Source organism: Miscanthus floridulus, chromosome 16, assembly GCF_019320115.1.
Source record: "Miscanthus floridulus cultivar M001 chromosome 16, ASM1932011v1, whole genome shotgun sequence".
Classification (NCBI taxonomy): Eukaryota; Viridiplantae; Streptophyta; class Magnoliopsida; order Poales; family Poaceae; genus Miscanthus; species Miscanthus floridulus.
The window spans coordinates 2,916,273-2,924,308 of NC_089595.1; the positions used below are offsets into that span (position 1 = coordinate 2,916,273).

At 42.9% G+C, this 8,036-nt stretch overlaps 1 pseudogene; it reads right to left on the reverse strand.

Moving 5' to 3' along the window:
- Positions 1-1,642: 1,642 nt before the first annotated feature.
- Positions 1,643-3,488, reverse strand: LOC136513667 (kinesin-like protein KIN-13A; annotated as a pseudogene).
- Positions 3,489-8,036: the final 4,548 nt, after the last annotated feature.

Sequence of the window (8,036 nt, forward strand, 5' to 3'; positions counted from 1 at the left end):
TCTATGTGTGAGAATGTCGGTGAGCGGTCGACTCACCCGTGCGGGAGATCTCTGGACCAACAATATGCACGTTGCTAGTGGTGGGTGAGACATTGTCCTCTTCATCTCTTTTCTTTGTTCAAAAAACATAATTGGATATCGGACAATATATTCTGACCTTGGGGACAATCTCTTAAGTCAAGTTGGCTTAGGTTGAATCGCAATACCCAATTCTTAAGTGTCATGTTGGCTTAGATTGAATCACAATACTCTCGCTTGGTGAATGATGTGAGATGTCAACATGCACTGTAACAACTCGTTCCAAGTGGGGAAAATTGTCCTGGATAAAAGTATATATATAATATAGAACATATATATGCGAGTTAGTTTGCATATCGTCACTTAGTAAAATAATTATGAGAAAAGCATTCGGGGAAAAAGAATACAAAGGGAAATGAGAATGGCAAAAACTTTTTTGTTATTTAGTCTTCTAGACGCACTATTATCGTTCCTGAGTAGTTATCAATCTTCATAATTTGTAAAAATCATCTTGTTTATCTTTAAATAATTAGATGCTACTCCCTCCATCCCAAATTATAAGCTATTCTAAGAATCTTGGAGAGTCAAAGCATCTTAAGTTTGATCAAAATTATAGAAAGAATTATAAAGATTTATGACATCAAATAGATATACTATGACAATATAATTAACGAAGAATCTAATGATACTCTGTTGGCATTATAAATGTTATTATCTTATCATATAAATTTGGCCAAACTTAAGATGCTTTGACTCTCCAAGATTCTTGAAATGACTTATAATTTGGAATGGAGGGAGTATATCGTCAAGCTAAAATCAAAATATTTAAATTCAAGCTAAACCTATTTATGCTTAGGACCTCTATAACCACAGCCAACCAAAATACCCATAAACCAATTGATGCTTACGGCCACGAAAAAACCATGAATTTCAACTTGATTTATTCCTTATGTTGGAGACAATACTGTGCCTTCTAAATATTTGGAATTTATCCAGAAAAAAAAAAGAACACTAAGAAAAGGTCAGTCTCAGAAAATGCTGACTGTCACGTGTTTCAAATGGGGAAGAAATTCCTTGTATACGACAGTAGGTGTTCCCTGTTTTCGCTCAAAAAGAAATGGGGAAAAGACCATTTCAAGAGCTTCAGCATTCACACATCCTTTCCTTCCTCAATGCAAATAATATCACAACAACAATGTATCTATTTCCACAGACCCCACGGCGAAAATCAGACCCGCTGATATCTGCAAACAACATTTCCAATTTCTCCTCGTAGAAAATAGGGAAAAGAAAGAAAGGCAAAGTGGGCAAGCCATACATCTGCCAAAGAAACACACACCCAAGCAGCCCCATTGTAAAAAGGACTATTACCAAACTGGTTATCAACCCTGACAAACCCAATGTGTCCAGGTGAGGTGATATCAACCATGACCACGCCCTCAACATCAAGACCGCCCTGAGCCACTCCCATGTGTCTTCTATCACTACCTTGCTTGGGCCTAGCATTTACTGTAGGGCACAGGAGAAAACAACTAATAGACCACAGTTGAGCTCCAAGCAATTAGATTACCAGGCAAAAGGCCAGAGCCATTGCTGATCATACTATCTCGAAGGTTTCTTACGGCTAAGGATCTCTTGCTCTTTGAGGCGGTGCTGGAACCGTGCCAAGCGTGCTTGGAGGCTGACCAAGCCTGCAGCCTTGCGTGACAGCAGAAAGCTCAGTTGGGTCACGTAGTTGTCAATCAAGCTACCTGGTTGATCAACTTCTGCCAAAAGGTTCATTTCCTAAGACAAATAAAGCATATGTTTAAGCAGCATGGCAAAATGAATAATATTATGGTGTAGCAGTATTATCAACAATCAACCAGTGACCTTACAACAAAAGAACAAACAAGTTAAAGCAAATAGACAGCTTAAAGTTGATTCACAAAATATACGGCCCCCTCTTTATGATAAGAGGACATATGTGTATTTGTACTAGCTAATCACATTTCTTCTTAGGAACACACTAATTTCGTCATCATTATAATAAGGCGCGTTATGATTAGAAGAATCTATCAAGGTATGATTTGACCATTGATTCTCTTACAATATAATATCAATTACTACAAAACTATGTTAATAAAAGGCATGTAAAATACTACTACCTTTATCCCAAAAAGGACACAATTCTATGTCTGGTCAAAGTGAAACTATCTTAAGTTCGACAGAGTTTATAGAAAATATTATCAATAAATAGATATATTTTTAACTAATTGATGGTCCAAGGTTACAGTGTCTGTCTTTTTCGAATTCTAATCCGCCCTACATTCTGAAATTGAGGGAGTAGCATACAGTAAGATGACTTATTCTATACAGCAGTCAATCTAAGAACATTATCATGGATGTTATTCGGTAGATTAAGGCTTACTTCCCGTAGGATCTCCATAGTATTCTCGATCTTCTTCCTGTGAGAAGCAATGAGGGCCTCCTCTTCCTAACATACAAAAGAGAGTTTATCACCACAGCTCGATGCAGGATAGCAGTTTCATGAATTGTTCTTTACCTCAAGAATTGCATCATTTTCTACATCATCACAAGAACTTTCCTTTTCAGATTGCCTTGATGAAGCTGAAGCAGATGCTGGCCTTTGCTGCTGTTGCAGCTGCTTTGCCTGCTGCACCTTATACCCAGCCCGACCTGTCTCAGGACCATTATCCTTTTTCATGTAGTTGCTTTGCCTATCAGATTTGTCTTCTCTATAAGCCTTTCTATGAGGAGGTGAGCTTTTTGTGACTTTCTCCTCCTCTTGTGTGTTCGCTGAATTCTGAACCAACTGTGCCTTAGTGTAAGCAGTTTGGGTGGACTTCAAATCATACCTCTCCCTGTCATTACCAGATGCTGCACCATTTTCTTCTCTCCATCTATTAGAATAGCTTCGAATCATACTAAAGGAATTTCAGTCAGGCTCCGCGGAAGGGTTGGAGATCAAATTTTCAGTGCCCTTCCGGTAAGTATCAACTGGGGTCTTCTCTTGAATCTGATTAGGAATTGTCCGTGCCTAGAAGCAAGAGAGCCCACAAGCCCAGTGTGCACACTTCCGGTCCAGAATGGTCCAAGTAATGTAATGAATATATAGGCTTAGTCTGTGAGACGAGGGAATCATCATGTAAGAACCAAAACCTGAACAAACTCTGAACTCGGCCGAGAGCCTTTCTCGTTCTTCCAGCTGCTGGCTACCCCAAACTCCTTCGTGCTACCTACCTTGATTCCTTGCTTCCCCAATCCCTCCAATCTATTGCTGGTTCTTACGATTGGTATCAGAGACTCGTCGATCTGGACCACCACCACTTTACCCGGCTACAACAAGCTCGAGGCTCCACGGATCCGGCTCTGCAGCTCGTCCTCGACACCATGAATCGGCGCTTTGACGAGCTCAACACCCGCTTCACCGATCGGGACCGTGAGATCGCCACCCATGCCGCCGCCATCGAGTCGCGCTTCACCGAGATGGCGGCCACCACCACAGCGCTAGAGGAACGCGTTGTTAGGCTGGAGTCGATCTACGTTGACCCCATTGCCGCGACCATCGAGCAGCGCCTTGCGTCCCTAGAGGCAAACTATGTTGACCGCGACGCCGACTACGCCCAGCGCATCGCGGATCTGGAGGCCATCCGTGTCGCCAACGCCAAGGACGACCGTGATGACCGCGGACCTCATCACGTGGTGCCCCGACGTGGAGGGTGTGCCAGACGACATCAAGTTGGAGGTCCAGAAGTTCACCAACCCGCGCGACCGCCAGATGTTCGACGCAATGGCGCACCACCCCGAGATTTTTGCGGCATCACCCACGGTGGTCACGCCATCCTCGGCGGGACTCGCTGCCAAACCGCCCGACGGGCACCGTGCCGAATCGACTACACGGGATGTGGGTTCCGGGGTCATCACGACCTGGACACATGTCCCGCCCAAGGGTACGTGTCCTCCCACGCCTCTTCATACTACTCCGCCAATGTTTGTTAACCCAAAGCCGCCTCCACCTCCCCTTCCGGCCTTCAAACAGCCAGCCCACCCTCCCGCTCACCCTCCACCGCGTCCCGTGCCTCCACAGCATCAGCGTCCCCCTAACCCGTCGTTGCCGCTCAACCCACCGCTCCACAACATACAGGTCGCCTTCCTAAGCTTTCCTTCCCTCGCTTCAATAGGGACAACCCTCGCCTCTGGCGCTCCTTGTGTGAGAACTATTTTAGCATGTATAGTGTCCCTAGTACCATCTAGATCCACGTCGCTAAGCAACATCTCGACAAAGCTCTAGCATGTTGGTTCCAATCCATCGAGTCCACCCTTGATTTCTCTGATTGGCCAGGTTTCTGCCGCCTTCTCCACGATTGTTTCGACCGCGATAAAAAAGAGCTCCTCATTCGCCAATTATTCCATGTCAAGCAAACTTCCTTTGTCGCCGAATATATTGCCCAATTCACCGAATTAGTCGACCAGCTGTCGGCTTATTCTTCTAATATCGATCCCATGTACTTCACTATGAGGTTTATCGATGGTCTTCGTCATGACATCAAAGCTATTGTGCTTGTGTTACGGCCTCTCGATTTGGATACTGCTTGCACTCTTGCTATGTTATAGGAAGAGGCGAACCTGGTGCCCCCTCCCTGGGTGCACCGCAGTGGTGATTGGTCTCCATCGCCCAAGTCATCGTCCACTGTTCGTGTGGCTCCTTCCACTCCAGCTGTGGCGCGTGCGGACAAGACCTCTCCACCTGTGGCTACGCCGACTGACTCCAAGTTGGCTGCAATTAAGTCTTATCGCCGTGCCTTGGGTCTTTGTTTCAAATGTAATACCAAGTGGAGCAAGGATCATCAGTGCGCTCCCGAGCGTAAGCATTCTGGGAGTTTTATACTGATGAAGAAGAGGAATCCGTCGAGGAGTCAGAACTGACTGAAGCCACGGAGCAACTCTGTTTGGCTATCTCCAAGGCAGCTATCTCTGGTATTCCTGCTTCTCGTACAGTCAAATTGGTGGGAACAGTTGCGGACATTCCAGTTCAAATCCTGGTTGATTCGGGCAGCTCATCCTCTTTCATCAACTCTGCATGATTCTCACCAACTTGGTGTGAATGGATTTCAAAAGTCATGTCTAGAGGGAGTGTTGCAGTAAAGGTCAATGATAATATAGGCCATTATTTCTAAACGAGGAAAGGAGTGCGTCAGGGGAATTCATTATCTCCAATCTTGTTTAATATAGTGGTTGACATGTTGGCTATCCTTATTTAACGAGCTAAAGAGGCTGAACAAATCCAAGGGGTTGTTCCGCATTTGGTAGATGAGGGACTTTCTGTCACACCCCAAAATTCTGATTTTGGGTTGTGCATAGATAACACTAAATAAAATAAATGATTTCAATGTTGATATAAAATTTCCCAAGTTTAGTTTATGGTAGTGCAAATTTAGTTATAGAAAATGTGAATTTTCAATCTTTTATAAATTAATTTGATGGGTTTTGCTTGATGTGATGTTTCTTGTTGCATGACTTTCTGTCGTGAGTGAGTAAAATTTTCAAGACGCGTTTAGTAAGGTTTATCTTTAATCCGGTCTATCCTGGTCTTTTTCTGAAATCAAATTCATTGTTTCCCAACTCCATCCTCTCATTTGGTGTTTCTCAAGATCCTTTTTCTTGTGCTCCAAATCACTTATTTGAGTTCATAATCCATCGGCCTATCTCTAAAAACTTCCTGGGAATTTTTTCGGCTTTTTCTGGAATCTTTTTCCATTTTTCTATAAGCATAATCTAATTGTTATATGCTCCAAAATATCTTTTCATGAGCTTCAATTACTTTATTTGGGTTCATCATATTTCAAAGTGTCTCTGGGAATTTTCTAAAGTGGCTTAAATATCAATTCTGGACTTTTCTAAAATTATTTTATTCATGAAATTAATTAATTCCGAAAATAAATAATATATCTTATTTTCCAACCAACCCTCAAAGTCCATGTGCAATAATCCTAATAAATCATAAAGACCCATGCATTTATTTACTAATGGGCTTTAATGATTATTTAGGCACATTAGTAAATATGGAGGGTATAACATCAATTAGTACCATATTGCTAGTTGATGTAGATGTGGGGAGTTTTCTCCCTTTATATATGCACCAACCCCTTTGGCAAAAGCACACCAGAACTAACGTAAAGGGAGCCCCTAGTTTGGGAATTCCTAAGGTAGTAAATTATATTTTTTTTCTCCTTTTTCTACTACGTCATCTTCAACGTCTCGCCCTAGCCCTAGCCCTAGCCATCGAAGTTCCTATTCTCGGCGCCATCGATCTTTCGTTCCTACGATGTTGAAGAGTCAGCGCCGAGCAAAGCATGGAGAAAATGATGGAGTGCCACGAGCCCTGCCCCTGACCGAGCCGCTGCCATTCATTGCTGGCGAGGTGAGGCTAGTCCTGCTCAAAGTGATCCTATATTTGTCCTGTTCGCTTGGCTGATAAGCTATGGCTGAAAGTACTGTTGGCTGATTTGTTATGAGAGAAAAATACTGTTCGTTGGCCGAAAAAGTACGGCTTATAAGCCAAGCGAACAGGGCGATTGTTGTTCGGCCCTGTATTCATGTTTGCCTCCGTGTTCTCTCGTTGCTGACCGTGAACCTTGCTGCAGCAACACCGAAACCCAAGCCTGAGAAAACCATGTCGAGAAGAAGCACCATCGAGCTGCCGTTCTCATCTCCTTGGCACCCGATCGAGTTCGTTGCCGGCGTGGAGTCCGGCCGGCCTCCAATCACAACGGTCACCATTGTTTCGTCTACCGCACGTACATCTGCTTCCGGTGAGATCGCCTCTTCTTGACCCCCTCTTCTTTCTCTCATGTCTTTGTGTGCTCTCTACAGTGCACTAATGTATTTTATCACGGTGTATCTGTCTGCTTGCAAGGAAATCAGTTTCTGCATGTCGCCGTTGCTTGATATGCTGCACGCCGGCCATCCACCTCAGGGAACCAGCGTCCTTGCCAGCTGCTGCCCCTCTTGCCAAGCAAGCTGGGCTCAAGCAGCTCCTGCACGTTTTTTCACTGCCAGGGAGGTAATCAAGACACGCCTTCTGTACAACGTGCAAGGTTTATGCAGTAAATGCACCAAGTGCAAAGCAGAAGTGCCCACCTGTACTTTTTGTACATTCATCGTCTAGAGAACACAGCTCGCCATGCAATGCAGAAGTGCAAAGCAAGGCAACCCTACATGCACTTGTCCTTCACATCTTATCTGTTTTAGATCAGTTTCAGTTCCTTTGCCGAGTTAGTTTCAAATCACTGTGATCTACGACCTATTAGTGGCGCTTATCATGTCACATGTCTATATGTTCATAATTAGATATTAATTTTATTAATGTTCAATTAAACTAGTTTTATAATTAAAATCAATATAGGTTTTATTTTTGGAATTTTATACATAAATATTAATGTGACTAGTTACTAACATTAATATGCTTTTAAATTATAATTTACTTTGTTTAAACACGCTACATATAATAGACTCATATAGATGCTCTCATATGTTACTTTGCTTTTGCAAGTTAAAGTCTAATTGGCATAAATGATATCGGGATATTTGTAAATAAAATATGACTAGCTTAAACTCCGTTTCTAAACTAAATTATGATTTGTCTAATCTGAACTAATAACTTCTCCATGACTTTGTTTAATTAAAATAAATCAAGCTCGTAGTTGTCTCTTTTATAATATAGTAAAACTCTCGGTAGTCGTTTCTTTTTAACGATAGTTTCGTTATCGGCGTTTCTTGCGTTCTCTCGACCGTAGTAACGAGCTCTCTTTAGTACGTTGTTTTGTCTCATGTGGTGTAATGTTCTTAGTTGCTTTTATTTGTTTGCTTGTATGTTTGTCTATCTGTGGTGCGTGCTACGAGTAGACGAGAATCGTTTGTCGGCGTCGATGATGAGAAGGTGATGACCAAAAGCTGATGGTGTGAGAGTTGAGCAAGTGTTTAAGGCAAGTATAGCATGGCATTATCCTTGTTAC